Genomic DNA, 13,563 nt, shown 5'->3' on the forward strand with positions numbered 1-13,563 from the left:
TTCCCATTATTTAGAATTCGTAGCGGTGGTGGTGTAATGGTTAAGACGCCCGCCTGTGAATCAAAAGGTCCCAGGTTCGAATTCTACTAGTGCCATATGAGTTTGTATACAAATCTGACTCATATATAGTAGTTTTCTTCGACCACCACTTGCTTCCGGTGAAGAAAAACATCATGAGAAAACCTGCACACCGGTTGATTATTATTAAATTGTGTGTGAAATGGAGAAGGCAATGGCAAACCACTCCATTAATATTATCAAGAAAGTTGTTGTGTGTGTTTCATTCCACGTAATGACCACGACCCTCAGCCATGAGGAATACGACTATGAAGAAGAAGAATTCGCAGGTAACGGCCAGTAATTTTTGGTGTTTATATTATACTAGCTGCGCACCGGGGCTTTACTCCCGTAAGAATTTCGGGATAAAAAGTACCCTATGTGTTATTCCAGGTTATATTCTATCCGTATACCAAATTTCTTAACAATCCGTCCAGTAGATTTTGTGTAAAAAAGTAACAAACAAGCATAAACACATACATCCTCACAAACTTTCGCATTTATAATACTAGTAGGATTGTCAAATGACATAGAATAGTAACGCAATATGCGGAATCAATTACAATGTTCTGTACGCATTATACAATAGAGTAATGAAATTGCTGCACTGGGGTGATTGTAGGTGTCTGTCAAGTTTATGTCTCCTTTCATAGCATTGTCGTGAATGGTGTAGCGGAATTATTATCTCGTTAACCTATTAACCGCTTGGCATTTTATCAGCTGTCGTGCCCCCAGCGCCCAGCTCAGTACAACAGAAAAAAATATCTACTACAAAGAGGGTTGTATGTAATTTACCTATTTAAATATCGATAAATAATATCGAAATTTGTTGCAGCGCGATGTTAATTAACAATCTGTGCTTAAACCCAGGGCAAACATTTTTTTTACTTTTGGTAGTAGAAAGAATTGAATGCAAAGCCATTGAATATTGTTAATGATTTATTAATTCTCAATATAAAAATTGTCGACATTTGACAACTTAATTGCTTATTTTCAAAAGAATTTAATAAAACTATGTAGAACTATTGTAAAGAAATATTTATTAGTAATTAATTTATTTGTTGTTCTCTGAATAAGTCAATATTATGAGAACTGCTTTGATGTACATATTTTTTACATGTTACTCTTTGAAGAATGTCCCGACATTAGTGTCGGATTTTTCCGACGCGGGCGTTTGGCACCTATGCAATTACAAGAGAATATTATCAGTTATTTCACCTAACTTCTTACTTAATTTTATGGCTTTTTAATACGAGCCAAAAGTGTACGACATTACAAATGATTGCTTTATGTAATATATCTTCATATATTAACAAGCTTAAGACAATATAAAACATGACGAGTCGGAAAAGCCACTAAAAACAAACATAGCTATTTTGTCGGATATATACGACCTAGGCGAAATGGACACGATAACATTGGTCGGATTAATCCGACTCTGGCGGTGAAAGGGTTAATAAAATTCATACATCCATACTAATTCATATAATTGTTTTTTTTTTTTATTTTGATCATCATTTTTAAATTTCACTCGATCAATGAACACACATAAAAGATACTTATCTATTAGGTAAGTTTAGCTTACTTAATACTTAAGATACTTATTAAATATTAAGTAAGCTTTAGCTTACTTAATACTGAAATTTCCGGACCGAATCCGAAGATACCTAAAAGTAATCACATATTTTTTTGTGAAAAGCGCATGAAAAACCTAGTAATTTTAGGATTTATTGAGGATATACAGACAGAGAGGCGCAGAAGAGGACTTTTAATAAAATATAAGAAGAAGACTTTAGAAGAGGAATTTTATAAGGATGTATGGACTCTTTTACGTGAATTTAGTCATTTACTAATTTATCCGACTTGATGGATCTATTCGGTAGATCTGTCACAGCAATGTCTAACGCTGGATTTACTTGAGCGATTGGACTGGCGAGTGGATAAAAACAAGTTTAATTAAACGCACTCTCTAAGGAGCTCAATGGCGCAGTAATTATCGCGCACGGCCTGTTGTAGTGGCGGTTAAGTAACTCTCACAATGGTCGGTCATCGGATGGGTGACCAAAAATGTATAATCTTGCGCTCCTCCGTGCTTCGGAAAGCACGTTAAGCGGTCCTGGTTGTTTTTGCAGTATTTAAAACCCGCCAATCCGCAATGGGCCCCCGCGATGGGTCATGGCACATACTGCTTATTGGATAATAACTACCAGCCCTTTGGTCACGATATACCTACCTCTACCAGTATGTTTGATGGACTATATAGTTTGTAATATTATATATTTAATTTAGTTTATTTTTAAGTTTAGAATAGTTATTTAGTATTTAATGCAACAAAACTGTAATAAGTTGACCAAAATAATTGTGCTACTGTTATAGTATGATGGTATTCATAATTTCCAGTCTTTAATGGAACCATGTACTCTTATTAATGTCAATCATCAACACGTAAGTAATAATATTATGAATTAGTCAGTAAAAAAATATACCGAGGTTGTTAATTACATACGTTTTATTACTGCAATTTACTACATGCATGTATATATATTACTAATATAAATAAATATATTAGGACAAATCATACAGATTGAGCTAGCCCCAAAGTAAGTTCGAGACTTGTGTTATGGGATACTAACTCAACGATACTATATTTTATAACAAATACATATATAGATAAACATCCAAGACCCGGGCCAATCAGAAAAAGATCATTTTCCATCATGACCCGACCGGGGCTCGAACCCGGGACCTCTCGGTTCAGTGGCAAGAACCTTACCACTGCGCCACCGAGGTCGCCATTATTAATACTAATTAATACGTAACTTTATTATTTAAAATGTTATACTAATAGATTGATTTTTTTTTTCCGTATACAGCTCGTGCTTCGATTTTATTATAACCAATTCAAAAATAAACGTATAGATTATAACCTACGCACTAAAGTAAAACAACTGTGGGATTACTCTTCTACTAGGGAATCCTAAAATAATGAATGCATATGTAGGTACATCACTTCAGGCATGGACGACCCCTAACAATTCCACCTGGCATTCCATCGTCTACATAACACGGCCAAATCGATTGAATAGAAGCAAGTACGATATCTTTCACAACAATAGTTTCTACCGACCCGTAACCATGTCGAGGAAAAACGTGCGAGAGAGCCAAAGAATAAGTCATTGTGGCCCCAAGATGCAAGGAAACACGACTGACATTGTCTTAGCGAAACTACTATGACGTAAATTAATGAAGACAGATAGTTAAGCCGTGTAGTATTCAATTAAATAATCATAACGCCATGGAAAGCGTGCGTTTCCGTTTGTTGGTTCTTCTAATATGCCCGTTTTTTACTCCTATATTCATGTAATTTAGAGTTAACTTGAATGAAAGGTTTTTTCTAGTTATATACTAGCGGCGCGTCTTGGCTTCGCTCAGGTAAAAATTTAATAAATTACACACCTGAACCTTCTTGAGGAATGATCAATCAGAAAAAAAAATAGAAAAATCCGTAACGTAGTTTTAAAGATATATGCATACATATATCTATATGATTATAAAGTTACTTCTCGTTTGATTTTAAAGTTACCTTTAAAGTTACGTTATCTATTGATTTTAAAGTTACTTCTCGTTGTGTGTCTATCTAGACACACACGAGAAGTAACTTTAAAATCAAATTATAAAACTTTATTAAGGAAAACGCAAGCAGTAAATAGCTAGCAGCAAAAACTCTGAAAGTATAATAAAAGCTGCTTTCAATTTGTGGAACCAGATCCATTAAGATCTAGAGTAAAGATCAGATGAATGCCTTCATTCATTATCACTGCCGGGAAAAGCCGTTTGTCTAGTAAAATCTCGACCTTTTGAGTATATTTTTATTTTGGGGATGTATTTTTATTTTATTTGTCTTCTGACGCTCATGCACTTTGTATATCAACGTCACCATAAATGTGCACAATGACATCTGATAAAGTTAGAGTACTGTACGAATTGCCACATCTGTCGATAATTTTAATTTACAACTGCAATTATCGTCCAATCGAAGGTGAACCTACCCAGTAAATTGCACCGTATTGTTTTGGGTCATTATTAAAATGTTCAATAATGTTTGATGGACAAGTATTGACAAGTTAAATTGATCTTAAAATTATTAATGCAACTAATATGCTTATTGCTTCCATGACAATGCATTATTATGATAATCATGACTTGATGGTGTACCCAGAAATGGCTCACGACGAGAAAAGTCATCAACGCACCTTGAATGCAGAAATATACAGCACAGACAGCAATAAAAGCTTCCTGGTCAAAAATGAAGTTCGTATAAAAAACTTACTTAAACAATGGTATCCGTTCGAAATAACAGTGGTATAGAATTTTGCTATTTCAAAAGAAGAAATCTTTTTAATTCCAAGCATTACATACATCATATTTATTTATTTGGAGTATTTTGACAGAATTGAGATTTTTCGGATGCTTGATTGAGGCCAGGTCCATTTAGTGATGGCCTTTCGGATTCTTTTCGTATTGTGTGAATAAAGAATAGTTAAACAGTAAAAAATGTATTTTATTTTTAAAAAATTAACGAAGTTGATGTAAACATTTAGAAAATATGTACCTAAACAGTTTCTCAGGCTGAGCAAAGATCGAACTAAAGTTCAGTCTTTGCATATTTTTTTTGTGATAAAAATAAATAAAATTACTATTATTTTTTAATTTCATTTGCGCGTGTTAAATAAAAACCTCGACAATAAACGCCGATGTCTATTATCTCGAATTACGTTTCTCACTGTTTTTCTCACGGAATATTTTACGATTAAGGTATAAAGCAGATATGATTTTGCATTTAATAAGACATCATGGTCAATGACGACCATCAATTGACCTGAATACATCAAATTAAAATAGGTACCTATGGTTCGCAGGCTTCTCAATGATTAACTTTATTCGGAAATGAAGACTCTGACAAGGTTTCCGGGAAGCCAAATAGTCAAAAACAAAATTATTTTGTAGATTTTTATATACTTAATAAATTATTCATATTAAATATACTTACTAATATTCCATATGATTATCAGCGATTAAGTATAATACTTATTACAATTTCATAACACAGTATTCAGTTATGATCGCTGTGCCTAATTACCTGTTAACATTCATTGAGCAGGCGTGATTTATAAAAAACTTACGTAAAAAGATGGATATTGTAATCAGATTGCCGCAACATACGGAATCGAGATTTTCCGGATGCTTGAGCCCACGCAACCCATTTTGTGATAGCCTCACTTCGGAAGTATTTCATTCTTCTTCTTCTTTTCGTAATGTGAGAATAAAGAATTGTTGTAGGTACATTAAAAAACGTATTTTTAAGGTTTACAAGTATACCAATTATGACATAATGAACACTTGAAACCTCAGGTTTTTAGTCTGGACTTTGCATGTGTTTCTTTTTTATAAAAATAATCAAAAATGACTGTTAAGTTATTTTTTCGAATTCAAATATACTTTTTGTCTAGCGCCTACGGTCAAGTTGTTTTAATTGCAAAAAAAAAATGTTTTTTCGAATGTAATGTGCGCAGTGCCTAGGTATAGGATCACTATTTTAATTTCAATAAATCTTAATTTTGTTTCTAGTGTCTATGGACAGTTTTTTTCTTTTTCGAATTTCAAAAAACCTAGTGCCTACGTTCTTACTAGTTGCGTGTTTGATAATGATCAACAACAATGTTGAAATACTCACATTTTTTCCATATCTAAATTAGAACTTCATAAATCGTGTCAGTATATCTGTCTGTTGTAATAAGACTATCCATTGTAAGGCTGTAATTAAATATAGTCCAATATATTGTTTTATTATTTTCTTTCTTCATTTCTGTAGTAGATGCTGTGTAAATACACAAGGTCATTTAACCTTTATTTTTATTCGCGGCCCGATCTGACGTTTGAGTTATATTAAAACTCGTAGAAAAAACGTTATTGTGCTGGTATTTTGAAAATAACCCTGTATCAATTGCATATTTATAATACCACTATTTATTAGCCATAATATTAAGACGAATGATTCCCGCCCTAAAGGAGGACCACTCCGCATCCTCCGTGGACGTCATGTAAGACGATACTGCAATCACATTCAGGAGGGTTGACATCAAACAAGGGGTCGTAAAATCACAGCTGATTTTACAAAATTATTTATTTTACACAGTGCTCTCTTGATATGTTTTTGTGAATGGCTATTTCCATTAGTTGCTATTTTTGTTATTACATTATCTGTTTAGCCGGTAATCTTCCATTCAAATAAAATAAAATAAAAAATACTTAAACATCGCTGTTACTAGGTATATAATTAATTTATATTAATAATTCTATAATCTCTCTCTCTCTCTCTCATTTTAGCGTTTTCCCATTTTCTTCCTCCGTCTCATTTGTAGAACTATAATTTATGAGCGGAGTAGAAAAGTGATTAGTGTTATATCCATAGATAAAAGTAATATATATATTATGTTATATCTATTTGGTAAAGTAAATATTTTCAGACAAACAAGTAACTTTTACCATTAAATAATGTAATAACCTGCGCTTAGTTTTAAGCCTTTCCGCTTCCTATACTAAATTACTATAATTTTTTACGGGCATTACGGATTAGTTCTACAATTTCCACTATTTGTTACGGGATAAGGAAATGTGAAGAGGTAAATAGACGTATTTCGAAGTACAGTCTACATCAAGGTACGAGATACACGATCGATGCAAAATGGCTGCTAGTTTAGTTAGTATTAGATAATAACTTGACTTGCGGTCGACTGTACATTATCCATACACCAAAGAAATCTTTTTAAGGGAATTTTTTTGTTAGCTTTTTTCGTTAGTTTAGCCGCTATGCATTATTTATTTTATACAATATATTTTTTAAATATATTTAATTAGTGTTCATGCTGAAATTAAAAACAGAGTTACTGAATATACCTAAATATTTTTGTTATATTTTTTTTTCTAATAGGACATCGGGCAGAGACGCAGGTAATGTTACTTATTAAATTATATGTAATATTTTGTTCAAGGGTCCATCTATACATACTGGCCCTTTTCCCTAGAATAGCATATTCGTATTATTTACAGTGTTACGCATATTCTTTGAATTGAAAAAAGTCAAAATTACAGTCTTGTGTATCTAACAATAACAGAAGAAAACTGATTAGGTACATTTTTGCTATAAATTGTCATTAAAAACTTACCTAAAATTTCACAAAACCGCAGTCCGTGAGCACATACACAAATAAAAAATAGATCGATCAAAATATGTCACAATATTGCGCGCGCGCACTCGCACCCACGCGCCACCTGCACTCTTGTCAAACGCACTAAGCCGCGAGAAGGGCGAATGTGAATTTTATACCAAGTGCCAGAGGGGATAGCTTTTTTTTTATTCAAAAATATTAATTTAAGGCTTTTATGTCGACTAAGTACTTTCATTGTCCAATATAATTTTAAGAAACAATATTTAAACAAGTTTTCTTAAATTCTGCAGATATCCAGAATTCATTTTTCTAATCTTTCTAGCAATCTTGCCTATTGATTATCAGCAGCATGACAACATTTCAGATTTTCCAGAACGTATTCAATAACTATATATATATAAATATTGACTGCAATAACATTAGGTAGGTACCTACTTAAAGGTCAATTAAATGAAGGGAAAATCTTACCTAGATGAAGTACCGCCATCAAATTTGTAACTTGGTAGATTTTACGCGTATTTTAAATTTACGAATCGAATCCATTATCTGTTCTGATCTACGAAATTATTCGGAAAATGTAAGTTACACAATCCACCCTCGCCTACTAAAGTGTTTTGCTTTTACTATCTCGGTGTATAATCTACTACTACTATTGTTTTATGTTTACTTTAAAACAACTATATAGAAAAGTACATATACAACCAGCCAACACATGGTATTTAGGCTGAGAGGATGTCATTAGAGGCATTTGCTCAACAACTTATCTCAACCGTTCACGTTACGATTACAATGCACCTTCGACTAAACGACACTATTATTATTACACTACAGAGGATGAAGTTAATTTAAATTGAAACAGAAAACGCTGTTGCAAGTTTAATTAATTCTTCTAGTAGTAAGTAGTTTGGGATCCGAACAATATCAAATTGAAGATATAATAAATATATGGGGACAAATACAGATTGAGTTAGCCCCAAAGTAAGTTCGAGACTTGTATTATGGGATACTAACTCAACGATACTATATTCTATAACATACGCATACCTATATAGATAAACATCTAAGAACCAGATAAATCTGAAAAGATCATTTTTCATGGTGACTATAGATAGCTGCTATAACTATATTTACCTAGGTATGTAAAAATGATAAAAGATTTCACAAAAACACGGTCTGAAATTGTGTTTCTACGTCAAACTTGCACATGTCAGTTTTCCTTCCAACTTGTTTCCAAGTTTTTACCAAGGACGTCACTCTTTTGAAATTCGTATTGTATATCTACAGATAGACAATCACTACAATAAAGAATATATCCTATATCTCCCAATAAATAAATAATACAGGTTGTACCTAACAACAAATGGCAAGATACGGTATTAGATAAATACGGATATAAAAAGCTTTGGAAATAACAGCTAGTTTAAAAACAATGTGTTTGATAGCTACTAAATTGTAGCATTTTAAAATACCCACGGGAACTTAAAACTCAATAAAGATATTTATAGCTACAATTTGAGCAAATCAAATCCTGAACATCTCACTAATAACATTATGTAAACTTGTCTATTACAACTTTGGTAGAGGCCTTACCTTAATTAGTAGTGGTCGTAAGTAATATATTCAAAACCTTACGACGGCTTCATACAACATTTCGGCACAGATTTCTCAGAATTTGTGTTTTACTTTCACGGGGAATCAGTATTAAACATTGTTTAGAAAATAAACATTTTAGTAAGTTTCTATAAATTAAAAACAAATAAATTAACTTGTAAACACACGTGCTTAGAAGTTAAATTGTTCATTTAGTTATTTATTTTCACGAGCTCGAGGTCAATGAAAAACATACCTACATGCTCTGATTAAATCTGGCCCACTTTTCTCTTTCCAAGAAACCAAACAACATTGAATGATAGTCCCTATTTCAGTATTTTTTCCTTACCAAAAACCTATATATAATAAGTTAAATACGTCAAAGAATAAATGTAACTTTAGTAAGATTCATTTTTGATAATTTGTTACTTATTAATTAATTAGCTACAGTTTAAATTTCCACTGTTAGTTCAAAATGCAGATAAAAATGGTCAGGAAACCGTAATTGTCCCGTAACTCATCGTTGGCAAAAATTCTTTTCTTGTCATCAGCGACAAAAAGAAGCGCAAAGTCCAAGGCGTAAAGATTTTTTAATTTATTTTGTTTCTGAAAAACATTTTTACTTAATAATATCCTGATTGTTCTGAATTCAAAAAGGAAAAGCGGCTTACCTTACAATTTTGAAGGCTACCTCGGTATTGAATGTAACTATTATAATTGGATCGAATACCATAATAGGAATCATCATTAACCGGTTTTAAAATGAAGCTCGTTTGTTGAAAAATCATGCAGAAGACCTGCCAAGAAACATGGAAACACGTAGCACGTTAATAATGTCCACATGCTGCGTTTCTTTTTCTCATATCGTGTATAACAAAGAGAACGTGTGGACCCTATGACGGGCTAAGTACGTCTTTTATGTTTCGTGGTAGACGCCCAAGTACTTAGATAGGAGTAACTCAATAAATAAGGTAGAATTTGCTCAGTCCCAAAAACAAGCAAATATGATAGTTGTGATTTTATAATCTGACACCATAATTGAATTACTTATGAAACTGATAATTTTAGAGAAATTAATAGATCTAAATCCTGCAAGCTAGAAAGAAAATGGTTTGAGGTTTTACCTCATGCTTATTACAAAAGTTACTTTTGTCTTGCATTATCAATTAACTTTAATCCTAATAATGTTAACATTGAAATACGAAAATTCTTGTTTCGATTGAGCCGTGTACATTTGTTACTCAGTGATGACAAATCTCCTGGAGGATTATGAGTTTTAAATTTAAATATTTATTATTTTATTTGATCAGAATATAATAGGGAATAGTACTTAAGAAACCATTTGTTTGTAATAACTTGTTTGCACAAATATAAATCATCCAAATTTATACAATAAAGATAGATGTTCAACGACGGACTTATGCCATGCCGGGATCTCTTACAGTCAACCAGAGGACAATATGTACCTCGTTTGTTATTTACCCCGAAATTCCTACGGGGTCCAATAAATAATACTAGAAACAGATGGTAATTGGTAAATAGTATAAACATCAATGTCGTATGTATCAATTTCAACACGCGTAACATATCGCTGAGAGTTTTAATAATTTAATTGTTTTGAGCGCTCGCGAACTTTTTCTCAAGTAGCTTTAAATAAATGTAAAAAAAAGTCCAGATGTTACACCGTACGAGACACAACAGAGCGCTGTCTCAAAGTTCTTTCAGCATGCTTTCTTTATTTATTATGGTGAGTGATTCCTAACAAGTGTCAGTTTAAATTCAAATTATCTAAAGACGTCTTACTTTCGCATTTATAATATTTGTTAGGATGTTGTATGGATTAATATATTGATTAATGTGTGGTTTACGATGGAAGAACGATTTAAAAGTATTACACAGCTGAAGTAGCATTATTTTCTCATATTTCTTTAAGCTAAAGTTGACGTTGAGACGTAGTGTCACTTCTGTATCTTCTTTATCTATGCCGTAGCGATGGCTGGCGCATTGTTTGGCACCATACAATCGCTACCCTTGAATGGTTCGCTGTCGGTCCGAGAACACCTCTATTGCAGGCTTGCGTAAGACAATTGGAATGGGTGCGTATTACACTGATTTGGGATATAACGCTGCGGTTTTATTACTATGAATGTTATAACGGCGTTGTTCGCATGATTAACCTATTTAGTATTTTTTTATATAATTAATGATTCATGAAATGAGGAAGATGAGAGTTGTTCTAAAAGGAGGGCCCTTCGTCAACTTTGGTAATTAACTTACCTAAACTAGTTGCTACTTCGAAATTTTAAAATCTAGACTAGAAAAGTTTGGTTTGAGCAAAAAAAGCGGCACGGCCGTACTATCCATTTCTCGAAGCAATTCAGGCCAATTTCAAACCCCAATAACTTCGTTGTGGATGAAACAGGAAGCCTGAATTTTCAGTAACTAAGCAGATATTGTATAAACACTATATATTTCAAATTTCATTCAATTTGAACGAGTAGTTTAAGAATTGTAACTTGTTAAAGTTTCTTGATTTTGTCACTCACTCACTCACTGACTGACCAATCATCAAAAGTCTAAGGCAAAAAATTCTTATGTATACCGTTAATTTAAACTTCCATAATTTGCAGTCAATGCTATGTACTTATATAATTTGTTTGTTTCATCTACCTCAATATACACTTAATTACATAGATAAATATTGATTAGGTCCCGTTTAATAAAACAAAGAAAATAAATACTTATTGCGAAATTACAAACGTCAGCTGGTCTAGACTTAGGTATATTAGAAATGTAGTTATAACATTCGTCATTTAATTAGATATTCTATTATATGTATACTAAATAGGACTTTCACTTTTCATAAACCAATTTAATCAACGGTAACAAAGAACCCCATTTGAGTAATTCACAAGCACCTGCCTATTTGTTCCTTTAAAACTCAATCCAGCTATTATATGCGATGTTCAGACGAACAGAAAACCGATCGAGTAAAAAATCTCATTGTAATAAATATAACTTTGTAGTGAGCGCAGCTAAAAGCAATATGTTTTATGAGCCTTCTTCATTATCTTTACAAAATATAAACGCAAAGGCATTTGCAAAATAAAATGCTAATAAGAAAAACTTCTTGGAGTGCGAATTTCTCGAAAGTTCTCTCCCATCCTCGCATGTTCTAGGCTGTGATGCCCGAAACCCAGGGTGCGTCAACTTTTGAAGATTCATCTTTGATTCTTTGATCACCCGCCAGCATAACGTCAATCCTCTTTGGAAATGTTGTTGTCTATATCTTTCGAAATAGTAAAAATCTAGCTCCTCGTATCATAACTATTGGTGAATATTGCCATATTATTGAATGGCAAATGGAAAATCTTTAATCTATCAATTTAAAACAGAGAATGTAGAATAGTTAGGCTACGTTTTATCTCAGGCGCGGCCGCAAGCAACGACTTAGTGACTTTTATAATGAAAAGCGCACAAATAAAAGCAGCCGGTACCTAACATATTTTTACCTTAGCTCTAGACGACCAATATGGAAGATTGATATAAGTACTATTATCTCAGGTAATAATATAATAAACGATAAAACAGCAGACATTGTTATCGCAGAACAAGTAAAGACAAACGAGAAACCTACGCTCAAACAAGATAATTATGTTGATTTATTACTAAATAGTCCTTAGTTCTATTTTACGGAATGGTTAAAACAACACCATTACGTTCAACTTTATCATATTATCTAAATACATAGTGTTGCGGCCAAAGCCTGGCAACAAGGAGGAGAGGCGCCGCGACGTACTTCCGTCGCTCGCCATCTTATACTAACTCACATCTTGTACGCGCCATTGTCCAAAGAATAAATTCTAATCTACAAACTCAGCGCCTTATAAATACAGTCCAGTCACAACCTATATTCAGACCGCTGCGCCAACACATAGACAAACTTTTTTTGGTATTTCTTTGTATAGCTACACTCTTTGTATAGATTATTAGCATTTAACAATTTAAATAAACCACCAAAGTCTCCCAAGTAAATAACAAAAAGTTATATCCTCTTACAAAATTGAGGTAAATAACTAGTACTGAGGTAAGTAAAACAAATTCGTAATAGATTCGCAAAAGAGGCAGAAATTACGAAATCTAACATTCATTGGAATTAATTTTCGTTAGTAACTGCTAGGAGTGACAGTGTCATTGTTCAATTTTGAAAACAAATACAGTTTGAGCACAATTCTCCATCAATTACGTCGTCCCTTGAATTACCACATGCGTAGTTCTATGGCATTCTTGGTATGTAGAGGATAATATAATAACCATAGCTGTAGTATGCTAGCATCACAAGCTATATTAAAAATTAAATCAGTTTTGTAAAGTTGTGTCCAATGAAGTGCTTAGGTACTCGTCAGTAAATTACTTAATTTCATTTGGTTATATTAAACTCCTATTTCTTGAGTTCCAAAAAATAGACGCGTGCAATCAACATAATAATATGAATTGAAATGTCTTAAGTTCAAAAGATGCGGGTAGATTTTGGAAGAATAAAATTTGAGAGCTTATTAAATAAATATTAAGCCACTTCCACTCGATTTTCTTAGGCAAAATAATTTTGTCAATTGTTAAAATTTCCGAGATAAAGTAAACTAAGTTACAAACCTGCTAATTCAACGAAGGAAATTCCTGTAATTCA

At 32.7% G+C, this 13,563-nt stretch overlaps 1 protein-coding gene across 5 annotated transcripts in view; it reads right to left on the bottom strand.

Annotated features, from left to right (window-relative positions):
- Positions 1-7,774, bottom strand: part of LOC128672509 (peroxidase-like) — a 57,219-nt gene extending 49,445 nt beyond the window's left edge. For 3 of the 5 annotated variants that reach the window (XM_053749719.2, XM_053749718.2, XM_053749714.1), the window contains exon 1: positions 7,284-7,411. The gene's annotated coding sequence lies outside the window, so the exon portion shown is untranslated. Of the gene's footprint in view, positions 1-7,283; positions 7,412-7,754 lie in introns of those variants that run through there. The other 2 variants (XM_053749716.1, XM_053749717.1) reach the window with 2 other exon arrangements.
- Positions 7,775-13,563: the final 5,789 nt, after the last annotated feature.

This window comes from Plodia interpunctella, chromosome 9, assembly GCF_027563975.2.
Source record: "Plodia interpunctella isolate USDA-ARS_2022_Savannah chromosome 9, ilPloInte3.2, whole genome shotgun sequence".
Taxonomy (NCBI): domain Eukaryota; kingdom Metazoa; phylum Arthropoda; class Insecta; order Lepidoptera; family Pyralidae; genus Plodia; species Plodia interpunctella.